Source organism: Coenobita brevimanus, chromosome 71 (assembly GCF_032717465.1).
Source record: "Coenobita brevimanus isolate Jiangsu-jjx chromosome 71, ASM3271746v2, whole genome shotgun sequence".
Taxonomy (NCBI): Eukaryota; Metazoa; Arthropoda; class Malacostraca; order Decapoda; family Coenobitidae; genus Coenobita; species Coenobita brevimanus.
This window is the reverse complement of record NC_137024.1, coordinates 48,139,233-48,159,180: the sequence shown is the minus strand read 5'-3', so window position 1 is coordinate 48,159,180 and position 19,948 is coordinate 48,139,233.

Sequence of the window (19,948 nt, the reverse complement as noted above, 5' to 3'; positions counted from 1 at the left end):
TGTCTGTTTTCTCTGTATGTTTTCTGTGTGTGTTTTCGTTTGTCATTGAAATAGTGTGTTTTTAGAGTACTGTGAATAGGGGAGGGTGATTTATAATAGACCTACATTTTTTCCTTTAGGATTTGTGTGTGTGTGTGTGTGTGTGTGTGTGTGTGTGTGTGTGTGTGTGTGTGTGTGTGTGTGTGTGTGTGTGTGTGTGTGTGTGTGTGTGTGTGTGTGTGTGTGTGTGTTTCCGTTTGATATTGATATTTTATGTTTTTGTAATGTTTTGAGTTGGTATAAGTTTTTGAAGGAGATGGGGTATTGATAGAAAAAGAAAATAGAAATACTTGGTTTTTCCATCGAATTGAAAAGTTTAATGGAGGTTATTGCCAGCACTTTAAACACGAAATGTTTGTTCTAAACTGAATCTGGCGGTAGTATGAGTATAACAGCTAAGACATCATCGCACACATAACATCGACTCGTTCACCCCGAGGACGTCTGCTGCAATCTATTCTTGTTAGCGTACTCGTCCAGCAATGTGCGTGTCCCCTGAATCTAAGGTTCGAATCCTAAACTGTTGAGGATATTAACCTCGTCACTCCCAAGATATATTTTTCATTCTGTCCATCCTACCATCAGACGATTTTGCTGAGCTTCAGAGAGAGACTTGTCTAAGCAGAGAAGTTACATATAATCTTTATTAACCCCTTCAGTAAAGCGGCCTTTCATATATTAGATAAAATAATCTGACCCTCCTTTCACATTGCTGCAAATGTTTCCATCCTGTTGGTTCATACGAGAGATATATACAGTCTTGTCCACTTTAGACGTACGCATGGCAAGCCTTTGATTTTCCATGCACCACTTACAGTACACACACTCTTTCCCCATTCATTCCTGGTCGACATAGGGAAAGATTAATTCTGGCAACCATATTCCGTTCGAGGAGAAAGTCCAGTTCTGCTTGGGTTTCACAAAAATTGTTACAGTGATAGGAACCGTGAAGTCCTTCTGAAACTTCATAAAGATATCCCCCCTTTTACACCATGTCATCAGTCCTGAATGAGGTATCCCTAGTATATCACAGTAGACCAGTGATTCCCAGCTTTTTCTCCTCTGTGGCTCCCTGACCATAATATGATAATCATCGTTGCCCCCATCACTAAATAGAGTCCTTTTATGTTTTATTATTAGTGTAATGGTGCAACAGCTACAAGAACACACACAAAAAGGGGTATGAAACTACAACTCTGATGGCCTCGTGGATTTACTCGTAGTGCTCAAATCCTTGGGACACAGCATACATTGTTGATTCTTTTAGACAGATAAAATATTGGATGTATATCCAAGCTTGATTTTTATTCTGTTTTAATTGTTTAGTATATTTTCGCCTCTTACACACTGAATCCATAATATTAGATCTGCAGTAGGAAACATGTCGATAATATTCAAGGTGTTCCCTGAAACAACAAAGGGAATAAATCTAATAAGCCGATAAATGCGCTCCTTGTATATAAATAAAAAAAATACCATAAAACTCTGTGCTCTTCCTTTTCCGAAAATCATCACTTTTGATGAATATCAGTTGGGTGAATACCTTTTCCACTACTGCAAAGGAGTATGCAGGAAACGTGAATCGTGATAGAAAAAATCATTAGCATGACGTAGTAAATACCCTACACAGTCGTATTATCGCTTCCATGTAGTAAATATAACACTCACATAGGCACATCATCATTAACCCCTAATAACAAAACACTTTCATACCTGTAGTGCTGTACTGTACACATCGCCAACACCTACCCGTAGTCAGTCATATCACTACTGACAAGAAGTAAATGTAGCCATGTGACCACATTTTCATCAGCAGCAGAACGCTGGGAACCTTGGCATAAGCACTACCGAATAAATAAAAGTATTATGAAGCGTGCCTGAAGTATGAGAACTTGCTAACCATGGATCCTGCATGGTGTGATGTCTGCTAGGGGAAACTAGCGAGTGCTGCAAGACCGCCCGTTAGCGGACCCCCATTCCCGCTATTCATGAACGGGACAGTATTAGGATGTGAATTTGATCACGTCCCTGAGGCAAAATTCAATGTAATTCGAACTCATAATTGCTGCATTACCCCGTAGAAAGTTCGATATGGCCCATTAGGGAGCCTTGGCTCCTAGTCTGGGAATGCTTGCTCTAAACTGTGTGTATATCATGCTTACTTTAACATAAGCCTGAAATTCTTATCTCCCCATTTTGAATGATTACCTGTAACAACTATAACATTAGGGTATGATGCCAGTCATGAAGGAGTGCCATGGAAAGCATGTACTATTGATTTTTTTTTTCAATTCTCCCTGAAGAAAAGGAAATAAACAAATAAACTAAAAAAGGAAGTAGGCTATATCACCGCCAAGTTAAGTGAACAAGTTACAGATGTACTAAGTGGTAACGTTAAATGTGGTTTCGGGTGCCCTCTGTGTGGGTCTAGTTATAACATAAATGAAAATTAATTAATTGAATACCTTTAATCTTTTCCATATGGTTACTGCTGTGATTTTTATGAAGCTTAGGGGAGATCTCTCGTTGCGAATGGAGTAACCCTTCCAGTACGATGATAATATTTGTTATTTTATGTTTGCTATCCAGATAATCTCAATCAACGTAAGAAACACTTTTCGAACAGAAGGATTATTATACCTTTCCCAAGCCTTTTCACTACACACAGGTTTATCCTAAACGCAATAAAATAAAATCTGGTGGTAGCAAGACGTAATATTAAATTCTACAATGGGGTATACAAGTATTTTTTTAATGCTTCCGGTTCTTTGTATTGACTAAATAGTCCGTTCGTTAAATCCAAGAAAGCCATTTTACCTGTCAATTCCTCATGCGTTCCCACATGGGTGCTAGTATCCGCTGTCCATGATGAATACAAACTAGAACCGTCTTATTTAATACTGGTGTGATGATACTAATGGTGTTTTTTTTTACTGGTAAATTAATGGATTTTGTGAAAAAATAACAATAAAACCGTTTTAACGAATTTTTAGATCATTAATTTTTCCCTCCCAACTTAGGCTCGTTCTCGCGCCCTCTTGGACAGCGGACCACTGTTCTATGCACTCCTTCAGCACCACCTCCCTCATAAGCCACTTGTCCTTTACTATGATAGGTCCCGTAATGATACTGCAAACAAATCTCACACTTCCGCCTCGCCCTCACTCGACTTTAGTGGCAGTATTCTTGGTGGTGCGGGGATTTCCTACTAGCTCTTCCTCAGCGAGTTATTTTGCTTATTACACCTTAACTTTCTCCTGTACGTTACTGATGCAGATAATATCGGTATGAGACTGTTAATAAACATACTAGGCTATAAGTCACAACGGAAAAACTACATAGAAATCTTTGTGAATATATTTTACCTTTTTTCTTTTCTTGATCTTTTTCTTTCTTTCTTTTTTTCATCACATGCAGGTCCATCTTATATCCTTTCCACATATTTGTCCTCTGTATTAACATTTGTGCATCCTCATTTTCTCTTCCTTCTTCGTTTCTTCTCCAGATTTTTCTTCTGTTGCATCAGCACTTCCGCGTCGTTATCTTATTTTCTTTCACCATTTTCTTCTGCTCCGAAGCGTCCTTACAAAAACTGCGCGTCTCAGATTTTAGGGAGACAGTTAGCTTTCCCGAATTTCATCAGTGCAGTGAATTTCTTAGAGTAACGGAGCCGCTCAATGAACTTGCACCATATCAAATCACATCAACCTTTGACCTCTAGGATTTCATTCGGCTGAGCAAAATCGTCTGGTGTTGGCCTAAGTAAAACAGCCAAATGTACCTTCAGTAGCGGAAGGAACGTATTTTCGTCGGTGAAGAGATTTTTATTTAGGCTAATAACAGAGGACTTTCTTTGGATGAGAGATTTTCAAGCAGTCAGACGGTTAACCCCTTGAAACCGGTGACGTCTTTTCTTGTTTTTGTTTATTCATGCCACTTCCAGACAGCTTTATATACCTTTAGAGATTTTTTTTTTTTTTAACTGTTGGAGTTGGACATAACTTTCATTACTTTTTTTTTTCTACTACAAGAGGTCTCGTCTAAGGGAAATAAAATCGTCTGGATATAGCAAGGTAAACTATAAAATGTCACCAGATTCTACGTAGGTTTATCAACATTTGCCCCTATACCCTCATCTTTGCCTTTCTTCATTTTCTTCCCTTTTCACATTCTGTCCGCTGTACAGTAGATTAACATTTACGCGTCGTCCTCTTATTATCTATTTCATTTTTCATCTCTCTTCATGTCCCTCCGCTGAATCAAGACTTTGTCCTTTATCCTCTCTCTTAATTTTCTTCACTCTCTCTTCCTTTTCTTCCGCCGCATCAACATTTTGCCCCTCCTTCTGCATCTTACCATCTTTCTCAATTTTCTTCCCTCTTCATTTTCTTTCCGCTGTGTCAACATTTGCGCGTCCTCATCTTCTCTTCTTTCCTCATTTTCTTTCGCTCTGAAACTTCCTCCCGGGGGGACAAAAATGGCGCGCCTCAGACTTCAGACAGACAATTAGCTTTGCGAATTTCATCAGTGCAGTAAATTTCTCTGGAGCGACGGCGTCTCTCCGCCATCTTACTCCTCGCTCTCATAATTTCCTCTACTCTTCCAAAGGCAGTTCTGGAATAAATACGGAAATAAAATGTTGGAATGATGATGATGATGAATGAGAAACCGTTGGTACTGTTTTAATCTGTTCAGCACAATAATATATGTTCAGCACAATATTATCCATTTTAATGATTCATAATTTCGTCGGACAATTTTATATAACATGAAAGGGGCCTATCGTAGTGAAAGGGTAACCTCCATCAACCGCTTCAGTACAACAGGATGTCTTTATAATGTTTTTAATTTTATGAAGATTGGTTTGGAGATTACGTTGCCCTTTGGAGAGATGCGCTCCACTGAGTGTCCCTCTAGTTATTTTAATTTTTTATTTATATACAGGATGAAGTCCGGTATTTACAATTTTTTGTCTTAATTATTGTTCACTGAATTCTTTCACTATGAACGATTTTTATATTCTGTTCTCGCTCTTCTAACGATTGCGTTCAGATTGTAACAGATTATTCGAACTGGCAGGAATGGATATACTTATTATAAACACCCTCGGGACTAGAAGCTCTCCTAACTTGAATGAAATAATCTGAAGATAGTAGGAATAACAAAATGATAATGATAATAATAATAATAATAATAATAATAATAATAATAATAAACACATGCAACGCTATGCTGTTGCAGCCCTCCACCTGACCAAGCACATATCCCCCACCTCCCTGCACACCTAACCAAGCTCATATCGATCCTCACCCCCCCCCAATCTTATCTTTTAAAGGTTGGCATAAGGAGAACGTTTTGAGGACACATAACCTGGGCCCTTCAGATTCCTTACGCAGGTCGCATTGAAATCACTGGAAAAATGATTAATATACTGTATATTTTTCAACTTTTCACGTTTTCAAAAAGCTACTTAAGACGCAGCATTTTGCACATCAAAATGCACCAGTTCAGTATGAGACATAATTATTTGAAGTTTCGTGACTCTATAGTGAATAATTTCTGAGTTCTGGCCCAGAAATGAAATTTCTACGTCCGGCCAGCCGCCCTGCCGATCAACTCTACGGACGGACATCTATTGATCCCAGTGATAACAACACCCTCATCTGACTTTGCCGGGCTACCGTGCCGGGAGTGGTAGCTCGCTCCTGTAACCCTAGCGGGGCTATATAGTCCAATACAGGGCTTAGCTCGGGGGAACTCCATTTCTCCCCATTTCATCTGACTTTGTTAGGTGGAGTGTAAAAGTAGATGTAGTAGTAGTAGTAGTAGTAGTAGTGAACGGATTTACAACTCCACTCAAGTTATGCATAGTGTTGTGAATACTAAATTTGCAAATTTATTTCTTAGAGCTTTAGCACCAAGGCAGTCAGTGTAATGCTGTTTTAAAATGTAGTATTACTCGATGTGTGTATGTGTGTGTGTGTGTGTGTGTGTGTGAAACGTCTCGTATATATCAGAAGTATGAATATATTAGTTAACCTTCATTTTTGTTTTAATGTAAACAACGGAAGAGTACGCATTGCGTGACATGAAAGCAAACATACAAGGTTAGATTCATCCATAACTCATCAGCCAACAGAAAAATATGGCTTGACAGGCGAGCAGAATATGAAACCACGAATATGAAAAACACACAAAAAATACTGGTTCATATGTTTGTGCTTTGCACATCCACCACATATGAGGGAGCATTACACACCCATCAAATTACAGTATGTAGGAGAGTTACACACCCAACACATGTAGGAGCGTTACACACCCACCACATAAGTAGGAGTGTTATACACACATCACATGTGTAGGAGAGTTACACACCCACCACATATGTAGGAGAGTTACACACCCACCACACATACTGAATACCGGTTTTCCTTCGCGTGAGCCTGGCAGAGGAGGGCGGGGAGAGGTTCTGCCGCGGACAACGAAACGTATTTTAATTCTGCGTTGGAAAAATCTTTTTCCCTCGCTGTTTTTCCTCTGTTGCACCTCAGGCTCTGGTGCTGACAGGCTAATTATCAGGTGAAAGGCTGTGTTCGACCACTGTTTTTACCTTATCAGTGGCAAATTCTTCTTTTATCTCCGCCAGGGCCTCTCCGGACTGATACGGAATACTAAAAAGGAGTATGCGTTGGAATTTCTTGTTTTGTTACGGACGAAAAGCTACGTAATGCATGTTTATCCTCTCTCTCTCTCTCTCTCTCTCAGTATTATTTTAATATTATTATTATTATTATTATTATTATTATTATTATTATTATTAATCACCATCATCATCATGATCATCACGATTGTTATTATTGTTTCTTCTACTTCTTCTTCTTAACATTATCAACATGATCGTCATCACTATTATCACCAGTATTACGAGCGAGCGAGCGATGCTTCCTCTCATAGATCTGCTTCACAGGAACGGATATTTTCCGCGCAAAGCGTTAGCCACGCGGAACCTAATCAAGAAGACGTCTTTACCCAAGCGTTTTCTTACCGCGCGTGTAGATTAATAATAACAGTAATAATAATAATAATAATAATAATAATAATAATAATAATAATACGGTATAATTTAATGAATCAGTATAATTTCTAAATATTAAAAAGACCTTTTCATAATATTACAAATATTTAAAAAATACATATTTGACAAAAAATATCCACAGCAGCAACTGTATCCTGCAACAGATGGACAACAACTGCTGTGGCCACGCGGGAAAATTCTGCGTGTGTGAAGTTCTCTATAAACTGCAGTGCTCTACAGTAGAACGCTCGGGACGCTGCAGTTTGGCAGTCCACTCGGACGGTGAATTTCCACCGCGCAGAAATTTTGTCACGCGGACGTCGTGTGAACGGTCCCATTTAACTTCATTAATTTCTAAACCTCGCGGAAAATCCGCGCTGAAAAAATCCGTTCGTGTGAAACGACCCTAAGTTTGGAAATGAGCGGCCCGACCCGGCCCGGCCAGGCCCGACCGACCGACACTCCAGTCAGAAACTAATAAGTTTACTCCTATGTCAAGTAGAGTTGAAATTCTTCCTACATGTTCATTCAGTAAATTTTGTTATTAACGAAAAACTCGCCCATAAAGGCGTAGGAACCCTTTGGGATATCGAGGTTTCCACGTGTGTGTGTGTGTGTGTGTGTGTGTGTGTGTGTGTGTGTGTGTGTGTGTGTGTGTGTGTGTGTGTGTGTGTGTGTGTGTGTGTGTGTGCGTGCGTGCGTGCGTGCGTGCGTGCGTGCGTTCGTGTATGTGTGAGAATGTCTAGTTCCAGTATAGTATTCATTGTTTAGCTGCCATCATGAAATGATATATCAGAGGGAAACAGTGATATCATGGCGCTCGCTCGCTCGTCACTCGCTCACAAAGTGCACTTTGTTGGTTATCATTATTATTACCATCATTATCTGTCCAGGATTTTGTGGTCCACCTCTGAATCCAGGAAAGAGAGTGTTTGCCAGCTGATTTCAGTTTCCACCAGATACTGTTTCGTGCATTATGGATGGGAGGAAAGTACTGCAGTCTTTTCCTACTTTCTTTTTGCCCGTGTGTGTGTGTGTGTGTGTGTGTGTCTGTCTGTCTGTCTCTGTCTGTCTGTCTGTCTGTCTCTCTCTCTCTCTCTCTCTCTCTGCGTAGGTGTTAATTTTGAATGATGCAACGAGAGAATTGTACAGGCGGTGTGTGTGTGTGTGTGTGTGTGTGTGTGTGTGTGTGTGTGTGTGTGTGTGTGTGTGTGTGTGTGTGTTTCTCTGCAAAGGCCTGTGGACTGAATTTGGGTCCAGGAAATTACGGGATCGTGCAGAAGGCCTTGCTGCTTGTGGGATGATATGATGATGATGATCATAATGAATAGGTAGAGAAAAAAGGATGAAGAAAGAGGAGGAAAAAAAGAAGAGGAATAAGAGGAGGAAGAAAAAGATGATGATTAATAAGGGGGAGATGAAAAGGAACACGAGAAATTGTAGAAAGAGGAGAAAGGGAGGAAGAACAGGAAAAAAAAAAAAGGAGGAAGAGGAAGAGCCAGTGTTGTTCGTGTACACTTTTTTTTTTTTCCTAGTTGTTGCAAAATTTTCTCGTGCATATTTTGTGATAGCATCAAGGTTGCCATAATTACTGACACGGAATTATGTAAAGTAAACTAATTGTAATTTACTTTAAAATTAGACAGAATACTGTTTGTTTTCTTTCAGAAACATCTACAGTATGTCCACCACCACCATCTTCATCGTCATCGTCATCATCATCATTATCATCATAATCATGACTACCTTTTTCCCATATTATTCTTAGCCTCTCCAAGAGGATGACGCTTTTTTTTTTTTTAAGTATATTCTGGGTACCTCTAGGCTCTGTCTGTCTGTCTGTCTATAGCTAGACGCCATAATCCCGTAAGGGGTGGCAGTTTGTCTTTGAGTTGTTTTACGGGGAGGGGCACTAACAATCCGCCAACCCACATGTTGACGCGTAGTGGTAATACGTATGGGTTAGTTAAATGGTTCCACCCAGAGCTGTAAATGATTTTCTGGTTTACAGGAAACCATTAGGCTTGTCACTCAGTGTAAAGTCACGTGAAAAGAAAAGAACAGGAATAAAATGTGACAGGAAAGATCGGAGAAATAGGAGGAGTGGGGGTCAGACACAGAAAAAGAATGATAAAGGTGAAGGAAGAAATTTTCAGCATTACGTCGAGTGAGTGGATGATGGCCGCCCTCACTATACCACCATAGCCACCACCTACTTCCAACCTCCAGACTCCTTTCCTTTATTTAATGTTTGCCGCCTCCTGACGATTTATCCAATTAAGGGAGACCTCTCGCACTGCAGCGATAAGTGGAGACAGTGTAGAATCCCAAATCTACATATTGTCTCTCTTTGCACGAATTAAATTGCTGGTAATAGCAAGCATAACATAGGCTCCAAAAAAGACGTCACTGCATTTGCTGGGACCTACCTGCAGTATTTAGTACCATCACGCCATATGTTGAATCTGGATGCTTCCTAGACAATTTTATGTAGCTTAGGAGAGCCCTTGGTCGTGAGGAGGTTAGTAGAGAACAGATTAATTTCAAAGGTGCGTTCTGCTTTAGTGATATTAGTTTTTATTTATTTTTATTTATTTATTTATTTATTTATTGAGAGGGAAAGGCCAGGAGAGGATCTTACATAATAATGTTAATCTTCTACATCCGATGACATTTTTATTTAATTTCTTGCTCTCCGTAGATTTTTATTATCTCCTGCCTTTACCAAGACGGAGCGATAATGTTTTTGCCCGCCTGTGTGTGTGTGTGTGTGTGTGTGTGTGTGTGTGTGTGTGTGTGTGTGTGTGTGTGTGTGTGTTACCAATATATCTCATGAATGGCTTCAGCTATCAACATGAAACCTTCAGGGTATCAAGATATGGCCAAACTTTTGGACGAGGTCGAAAATGGGCGGTCAGGGTCAAGATCAGGGTCACCAAAGTGGCTGCCAAAGGTCAACTAGTTTTTATCGGTCGCTCTTAGCACCATTATATCTCGATATCATGAATGGCTTGTGCTATCTTCCACCCTCCCCGGGGGAGGCCGCAGCCCCCCGGCCTCCCACGGGAGGCGCATCCCCGGGGGGCCGCGCTTGTAACTTGGCCAACAGCATATTCTGACTGGCAATTAGCATTCGGCTCCCGAATACTTTTCTTTCACTGAACTTAGGAAGGATGTGTAATAGAGATAATCAAAGCTATATCTAACCCTTCCAGTTCGAAAAGTCTATCAGAAAATTTAAAAAAAAGTGTATCGATAGAAAGAAGGAAAAAAGAGTACGTCATCAGATTGAAGGGTTAAACAGTGTGATTTACAGAAAAAACAAAGTGTAAAACATTTCAGATGTGTGTGTGTGTGTGTGTGTGTGTGTGTGTGTCAGAGAGGGAGAAACCTTGCAGACAAATAAAACAAACATACAGCCAACTCATGCATCGTTGGTGCGAGTGAACTGCAGCAGAGAACACATGTGAGAGTTGTGTTCTGTTGCAGTTGTGTGTGTGTGTGTGTGTGTGTGTGTGTGTGTGTGTGTGTGTGTGTGTGTGTGTGTGTGTGTGTGTGTGTGTGTGTGTGTGTGTGAGAGAGAGAGAGAGAGAGAGAGAGAGAGAGAGAGAGAGAGAGAGAGAGAGAGAGAGAGAGAGAGAGAGAGAGAGAGAGAGAGAGAGAAAAACATACATGCATAAAAAATCACATGTTGCTAATGAACTCGGGGGCTGAACAGACCAGTGCTATCGTTAGTGTTGTATTTATTTATTTAACCCTGCTGCTGTCTGGCGATATCATCTAGCTAGGAGAGTCTCTCGTACTGTGTGGATCTGAGATTAGTTTACCTGACCGTTCCAATGTCAAGTCTGTAATAGGCACAAGAGTAATTCGGCGATAGCTGAAATAGAGAGGAATGAACGTTATGGCGTTCAGGGAGTTAAGCCCCTTTATTGTGATGCTTATTATTTTGGTTTCAGTATGGCTACCACAAGGCGGTTTTTTTAAATGAACTCACTCTGCAGGGATTAGACTAATCTCCCTTATGGCAGAAATGGCACAGGATTATGCAGTCGTATTCAGTAAGTCAAAGCACTAGAGAGATCAGTGTTTGACGCTTTTGTTCGAGGAGTGCTTAGACCCTTCAATAAGGTGACGTTCTCTTAATCTTATTTCGAAAACTACCTTCACTTGTTTTTTGTCTTAGGAAGTACCCCTCTGACTCTCGGGGTTGACAGCTTTACCGAACAACCCCTCCACTGCATGGCGTCTGCTTTGGTTTATTCCACTTATCCCCAGACGATTTTTAATTGAAAGAAACCCATAACCCTTCTATGACGACGAAATTTCCTGTCATATACTGCCTTTCCTCTTAGGCAGGGCACCTCTAACTCATTCAGAGCGATATCTAGTTTTTCGTTTAAATCGATGACTTGTTCTCTATTTAATTCGGATGCCCTCAGGAGATCTTATTCATCCCAGGAAGGTTCTTGCTGACTCAAAAGGTTAAAGGGTGTTGCAGTGTAAGGTGGCGGTGGGGGGTGAATGGGGGGTGAAGAGGGGCTGGAGGGGAGTGGGTCGGATGGGGGACAAGGGAGTGAAAGGGACAGGGTGGGAAAGGGGACGAAAGGGAGAGGAGAAAGGGGAGGGGGGTTGTGGAGGGGGACAGGTGGGAGGAAATGGGACATGAATAGGGGAGGTGGGACGAAAGATGGGAACAGGAGGAGAGCGGGCCGAGGGAAGAGACATACATGGGAGGAAGGGAGCAGGGGAGAAGGGAAGATAGGGGCATGGGGGTCAGAAGTGACATAATGGATCAGGAACAGGAGGGGGAGGAGAAATGATGAGGAAGGAAGGGGAGTGGGAGTGGGGGACAGGAGTGGAGGGAAAGGGGGGACAGGGTGGGGGAGATTGGGAGGGAGAGAGGGCGACCCATTGAACTCTGACCAAAAGTTCTAGGGAGCGAGTTTTGCTCTCAGTGAAGGGTGTCACCAAGTTTAATCAAAATCCGGGGGTAAGTTTTTGAGATATCTTGCAGGCAGACAAAATAAACCGGGTTGAAACATACCTTGCTTCTCTTCTCGTGCTTTTGATTCATCATCATCATCATCATCATCAGCAGCAGCAGCAGCATGAACATCAACATCAACATCAATTATCAGTATTAGCATCATCGACATCGTATTCATTATCATCATCATCCTTTATTTAGCTTGTCACGATCAGTCATCGTCATTATCATCATAAATATCATTACCATCATCGTTTTCCTTACCTTTATCCCCCCTCACAGTTTATGTTTACAAAAATACACGGTATGATATAAAAGGAGCTATTCGTTTTATATCTAGTTCTTCCACTTACAAAAGCAAAAATGCTGTTATGTGATACAGGTATGTATACAATATAGTGTTACTGCGTCTCTTGTGTCTTTCAGCCAAAGGATTTTTTCTTTTTAAAGGTTATTCTCTCTATCCCCAGTGGCTATATTAAGTTCAGAAGAGATCTCTCGAACCGGACAAATGAGACGTAGCCTGCAATAACCTTTTCGCTAACATGACTCTCTCTTTAAATGAGATGAAAACTACAGTTCATCCTGTTGTGGAAGTGGTCAAGCCAAGTCAGTGTTTCATGCCGTTAGTGCGTTTGATTACTGCAATGACGTCCATGTTATTTTGTTAATGCTTCCTCCTGGCGATTTTCTTTAACTCTGGGGGAATCGGGGAAGTGAAAGGGTTAAAAACAAGCTCCTAAACTCCCTCTCTAGAAGGTGTCCTCAAAGCTAAGTAAAATCATTAGGCGTTATCCAGAAAAAAAAAAAACTTCTTCCTCACTGATTTAATATCAAAACTTCCTCAATAAAAGTATGGTTGTGAAAAATTAATCTTCAAGTATTCAGTATAATCCCTTCAAAAAGATGGTGATTTTATTATTTTTTCAGACGATGGTGGCTTTGCTCATTCAAACGCCAGATAATTTTACTTAACTTAGGAAGGACTTTTTAATCAGAAATGGCTTGAAAGTATTTTGAACTGAATAATATCGTGTGGTGGTATTAAGAATGAACTATTAAAGCATCATGGAACAGAAAGAGTTAAGCCAAAAAAGAATTAATTTGGGATGCATGTCGCCCACCTGCCGCAAGAAAAAATAATTCGGAGGGACAAGCAACACTAATACATATGTTTATTTAATTCTGGGCGTAAAAAAACATAATTATATCATTCGTCCATTCCACTGCCATTATTCTTTTGTGTTATCCTTATATATCCAGACGTTTCAGTAAGCTAGGAAAAGCGTGTAACTGGATAGATTAGATAGAGTCCTTAGATAAAACCTTCATTATCCCTCTGACTATTAGAGGATTCCCTTCATCTGAATCTAATTTTCTGGTGGATGTAAGAGGTTAAAAAAAAAGTGGCATCGAATTAGAGAATTAATCCGAAAAGAATTAATTTATGATGCATGTCGGACACCTCCCCCCGCCAAAGAAAAAAAAAAAAAAAAAAAAAAAAAAAAAATCGCGGACAGGGAATAATGATGCATATATTTATTCACTTTTTACTTTTAACAGGATGACGGAGGCGGAACCAGTGTTGTCAGATATATTAGCTCTTTCACTACAATAGTTTCTTTTGTGTACATTATTCTTACTACCAGCAGACTATTATATTCTCCGATTTTATTCTGCTCTCATAGTGACTGGAATAACTCTTTGGCTATGATGAATTTTGTAATTAGCTTATTTTTGCAACCTTCGGACCATTTTATTAAATTTTGGAAAGACCTCTCGTGCTGAAGGGGTTAATGAAGACTGTCTAATCCTTCTGATTCGAAATCTTTCTCGAGGAAGGTATAATTGTCTGGAGATAGAGAGATATAATGCAAAAATCCATCCCAATGCCGAGTAGGTTAACAAATGCTATATCTCTCCCCTCCAGCTTGCAAAATCTCCCCTAAACTGAGTAACATCGCCTGTTAGTGTCCTGAGAACAATAAATTAACAACAAGTGTCATAATATTGAAAGAGTTAAAAGCAAAACTGAACGAACATTTCGCATTAGTTCTGTTTTCACAAGACATTTTGCAACACAGGTTATATTACCGACATATTTGTGCTTCTCTCCAATATCCTCTCATGTGCCCAGTTCTAATAACACATATGCTTTAATTAATGCGACTTTTGAATTGCCAAGAGGGTGGGTAGAAATAAATACTGGATCGTTATATTACTTAAACATTTCACTGTAAGAGGTCCTTATTAAGGTGTGTGAAAAATTCTCCTGAGGGTTACAGCAGAAATGTCAGGGTATTAATGGAGGTTCTGACCCATACACGATACATCTTTCCTAAACTATACTAAAAAGTCATGTGGGAGTGGCCGGAATAAACCAATAACGTTATCATTGCAGAGAGTGGTTCATTAGAGTTATTCTAATATCTTCGCTGCGACAAGTCATTCCTAAGTTGTTTCTGAATCGCTTGGTAGTAGCTGAAATAAACCAGTAATGGCATCGGAGTGACAGAATGAGTGGAGATTATTATAATGCCTTCGCTACCACAACTCACAACTGAAGTGTGTACAAATGGCCTTAAAATGAAAAAAAAAAAAAAAGTTGCATTGTCACTGTGGCAAAGGGGTTGATGGAGATTACTTTTAAATGTTTGCTGCCAGAGTTTCATTGTAATTTGCAGAAGATCATCGTCTGGTAGAGGCAGTAATAAACTAGTCATGTCATCATTGTCAGGAAAGGATGAATATGTGATGGAACGATGCAAATCAACTGTTCGGTTATAAACTTGAAGTGATTAATGCCGGAATATATATATATATATATATATATATATATATATATATATATATATATATATATATATATATATATATATATATATATATATATATATATATATATATATATCTTCTGCCGTAGCTTTAATATAAACATGGGTAAAGCTGCGGAAGAAGAAGATATATATATTCTGGCATTAATCACTTCAAGTTTATAACCGAACAGTTGATTTGCATCGTTCCATCACATATTCATCCTTTCCTGACAATGATGCCATGACTAGTTTATTACTGCCTCTACCAGACGATGATCTTTTGCAAATTACAATGAAACTCTGGCAGCAAACATTTAAAAGCAATCTCCATCAACCCCTTTGCCACAGTGACAATGCAACTTTTTTTTTTTTTTTGTCATTTTAAGGCCATTTGTACACACTTCAGTTGTGAGTTGTGGTAGCGAAGGCATTATAATAATCTCCACTCATTCTGTCACTCCTATGCCATTACTGGTTTATTTCAGCTACTACCAAGCGATTCAAAAACAACTTAGGAATGACTTGTCGCAGCGAAGATACTAGAAAAACTCTAATGAACCACTCTCTGCAATGATAACATTATTGGTTTATTCTTGCCACTCCCACATGACTTTTCAGTATTGTTTAGGAAAGATGTATCGTGTATGGGTCAGAACTTCCATTAACCCCCTGACATTTCTGCCGTAACCCTCAGGCGAATTTTTCATACACCTTAATAAGGACCTCTTACAGTGAAATATTTAACTACTATCGCTGTTTCTGACTAGTCGTCTCCATTCTCCTCTGTGTCCAAATACATCCCCCGTTATATTCTTCTCACTCATGTCTCGCTGTAAACAGTCCATCTACCGTCTCCTCAGCCAACCCCTTCTCTGTCTACCTTCACTTCCATGCCCATCACTCTTCTACCCACATGGTCCTCATTCCTTCTCATTACATGTCCGTACGACTGTAGTCGCCTCTCCTGCACCTTCTTTGTGATTTCCACAACCTTAATCATTCCCCAAATCCTCACATTCCTTATCTTATCCATTCTCTTGACCCCGCACATCCATCTCAGCATCCACATCTCTGCCACCTCCAGCTTTTTCTCCTGAGACTTCTTTATGGTCCAAGTTTCCGAACCGTATATCATTGTAGGCCTTACCACTGCTTAATATACTTTTCCCTTCACTCTTGCACTGATTTTTCTAACACATGACACTCCTGACATATCCCTTCAGTTTCTCCATCCTGCCTGTATCTTATAGTTACTTTCTGCATCCAGTCCGCCCTCAGCTGCTATATTCGAGCCCAAATACTCGAATGTCTAAACTCTTTCCAACTTTTCTCCTAGCAAACTCACATTTCCCTGTTCTTCCCCATTAAAGCATAGACATTCCGCCTTTCTCCTACTAATTTTAAGTCCTCCATCCTCCATTTTCTTTCTCCATTCCTCCAACTTCCGTTCTACTTCCTCCCTGGTGGTAATTGTCAGCACAGTATCATCTGCAGACGACATAACCCATGGAGCCCCTTCAGTGATGCCTCTTCCTAAAATATCCATAAACAAATCAAAGATATAGAGACTCAACGAGGATCCCTGATGTAGCCCAACTTTTACTGGAAACTTCTCTGTCACACCAACACTACTTCTGACCCGAGTTCTCGCCCAGTCATACATATCTTTAACCAGTCGCACATACTTTTCTGAAACGCCCTTCTCCTTCATATATCTCCGTACTTCCTGCCTTGGCACAGTGTCATACGCTTTTTCCAAGTCGACAAAAATCATATACAGCTTTCTCTGATTCTCTCCATATTTTTCCTGGATTTGACGCACTGCAAAGCTTGCACCTGTTGTTGCTTTTTCTGGCATGCCCCAAACTGTTGTTCACCAATCCGTGTTTCATCCCTTAACCTTTTCTGTATTATTCTCTCCCATATTTTCAATGTGTGTGACATCAGCTTTATACCTCGATAGTTCCCACAATCTTGAATGTCACCTTTTTTCTTATAGATTGGTACTATCACACTTTCTCGCCAGGCCTCCGGTATTTTCTCATGATCATAAATCTTCTGCATTAAATCTACTAGTACATCTACTCTATCTTCTCCCAAGCTTTTCGATGCCTCTGCTGGTATTTCATCCGGTCCCGCTACCCTCCCATTTTTCATTTTTTTCAGTGCTGCTTTGACTTCTTCCCTACAAATTTCAGATGTTTCCCTCTCATTTGGCGTCCCATCTCCAAAAACACACGTCTCGTTTTCCTCGTTCAGCAACTTACCGAAATAGTCGTTCCACCTTCCTTTTATGTCATCCTCTGTATTCAGTACCCTACCCCCAACATCCTTCATTTGCTATATATATGTGTAAAATCTATTGTCACTTTGTTCCTTCTTTTTCCAACGCAAGGATCTTCTTCTGTCCTTCTGGTGTTTCCAGTTCCTGGAAGAGCTGATCCACTGCTCTTGCCTTTGCTTTTGCTACCGCTTTTTTGGCGCTTTATTTGCGGTTTTTAGTCTTTCCCATTTCTATTAAATTTCTTCTTCGCCTCTTTCTTCTTTTTTACCCTTTCATGCACCTCCTCATTCCACCACCACCACCACGTTTTCTCATGCCGGAATATATATATATATATATATATATATATATATATATATATATATATATATATATATATATATATATATATATATATATATCATCAGCAGCAGCCTTCTGAGTATCCACTGCAGGACCGGCCTATCCCTACCGAAGTTGGGACGATACAGCCAATGTATCTCTACCAAGTGGCTTAGGCTGTCTGGTAGAGATTGTATGTAGGGTGAGAAGTGCTTGTAAGTGTAAATGTAGTGTTGGAGTGGCTTTGGATGTGTGTGTAGTCTGTGAACCAAGTGTAATCGGCCTGCGCTAGCCGACTGGGTGCAAGCATACTTTATAGTAAGCGACACTGGTTCAACCACAGCACCCCTTGTGTCTGCCAACGCAGTACGTGGCCGGGTGAACACTCCCAAAGTTTATTAACCTGGCGGGGCGCGAACCCTGGCTCACCCGTGTACGAAACGCACACTCTACCACAGAGGCTCCATATATATATATATATATATATATATATATATATATAATCTATCTATCTATCTATCTATCTATCTATATATATATATATATATATATATATATATATATATATATATATATAAATATTGCGCGGTTGCCCCTTGTGCGGTGTGGTGCGGTGAGCATCTGTCCGTTCTCCCCTTGGGGCTAAGATGCGAATGAATGTGTTTGAATGGATGAGTAAATGGGGAGTGTGTCGTCCTGTCTCGGCTACCTCCCTTTCCTTGGGGAAGCAGCCTAGGAATATATATATATATATATATATATATATATATATATATATATATATATATATATATATATATATATATATATATATATATATATATATATGCAGAAATTTACTGAAAGATAGAGACGAAGCAAGAGAAGACGAGAATGAAATTACATGAGATAGACAAACAGGAACAACAATATCTGTCTATCAGTCTACCGTGTATCTATCTATTCATTTATCTGTCATCTGTCTTTCTATCAATCTATTCTATCTTTCCATCTATCTGTCCATCTATCTCTATCTACCTATCTGTCTATACCTATATATCTAAGATTATCCATCCATCCACCGATCTGTCTATCTACCTGTATATTTATACAGAGAGAGAGAGAGAGAGAAGGCTAGACAGGAATAACGATGAATGTACAGACGGACTGATGTACTTAAGTAGTAAGGAGAAAGAGAGAGAGAGAGAGAGAGAGAGAGAGAGAGAGAGAGAGAGAGAGAGAGAGAGAAGGCTAGACAGGAATAACGATGAATGTACAGACGGACTGATGTACTTAAGTAGTAAGGAGAGAGAGAGAGAGAGAGAGAGAGAGAGAGAGAGAGAGAGAGAGAGAGAGAGAGAGAGAGAGAGAGAGAGAGAGAAGGCTAGACAGGAATAACGATGAATGTACAGACGGACTGATGTACTTAAGTAGTAAGGAGAGAGAGAGAGAGAGAGAGAGAGAGAGAGAGAGAGAGAGAGAGATGTAGAAAGTGAGAAACAAAATATTTATAGAGCAATAGAAACAGAGATTGTTGCTGGTGTTTTTGGTGGTGTTGTTGGAGTTTATTACCCCGTCTGTCTGCTAAGCTCCCCAGCAGGACAGCCACATGCTCTAAACCGATGCTCTTTTGGGGTAGACAAAGTCTCGCTACATCGAGGCGCGGGGAAGAGTGTGGAAGTTTAATTCGAGGGTGGACGCGGCATTTACAGTATGTCTCTTCACTCAGTTAACAGGAGCACCATAGTAGGCTCCACATCGCCCCGTTAAGTGGTTACATGATTACCACCCGGCGTTGTAAATGGTTTCCTGGGTTAAGGGAAACTATTAAGGCATGTTACTTAATGTGGAGCCACCTGATGTGGAAATAAGAATAATAAAAAGTGACGGGAAGGATGGGAGAAATAGGGAGAGAGGATTGCAGACAGGGAAAAAGAATATAGGTGAAGAAAGAAGTAGGATGATGGTCGCCACCACCTACAACCACAGAGACAGACAGACATGCACATAAATATTAGCGAGAAATTGATAAATAGAGACAGAGCAAGAGAAGGTCAGGCAGAGGCAGCAAGAGACAGCTAGCCAGAAACCACTAAAAACAGACAGCGATAGAGAGATAAAACGAGAGAAATCTCCACAGACTCCGACTCATATCCCGACGAAAACCCTTTCCCTCCATCCCAGTTCCGGCCACCATAAAATACCGACATCGATCCCCGGGTTAAAGATAAAGTTCCCGGGGACTGAGTGAGAATTACATTAAAACTCACCGGTTCTGGGAAAATAATTCAGGGGTGAGGAAGATGGGGAGGATGAAAGGGGGGGGGGTTTGGGGGTTGGAGAGGTAAGGGGTGAGGAAGGACAGGATAGGGATGGAAGGGAGAAGGGAGGAGGAGAAGGAGAGGGTGAGAATAGTAGAGGGAAAGATGGGAGGGAGGTTGGAA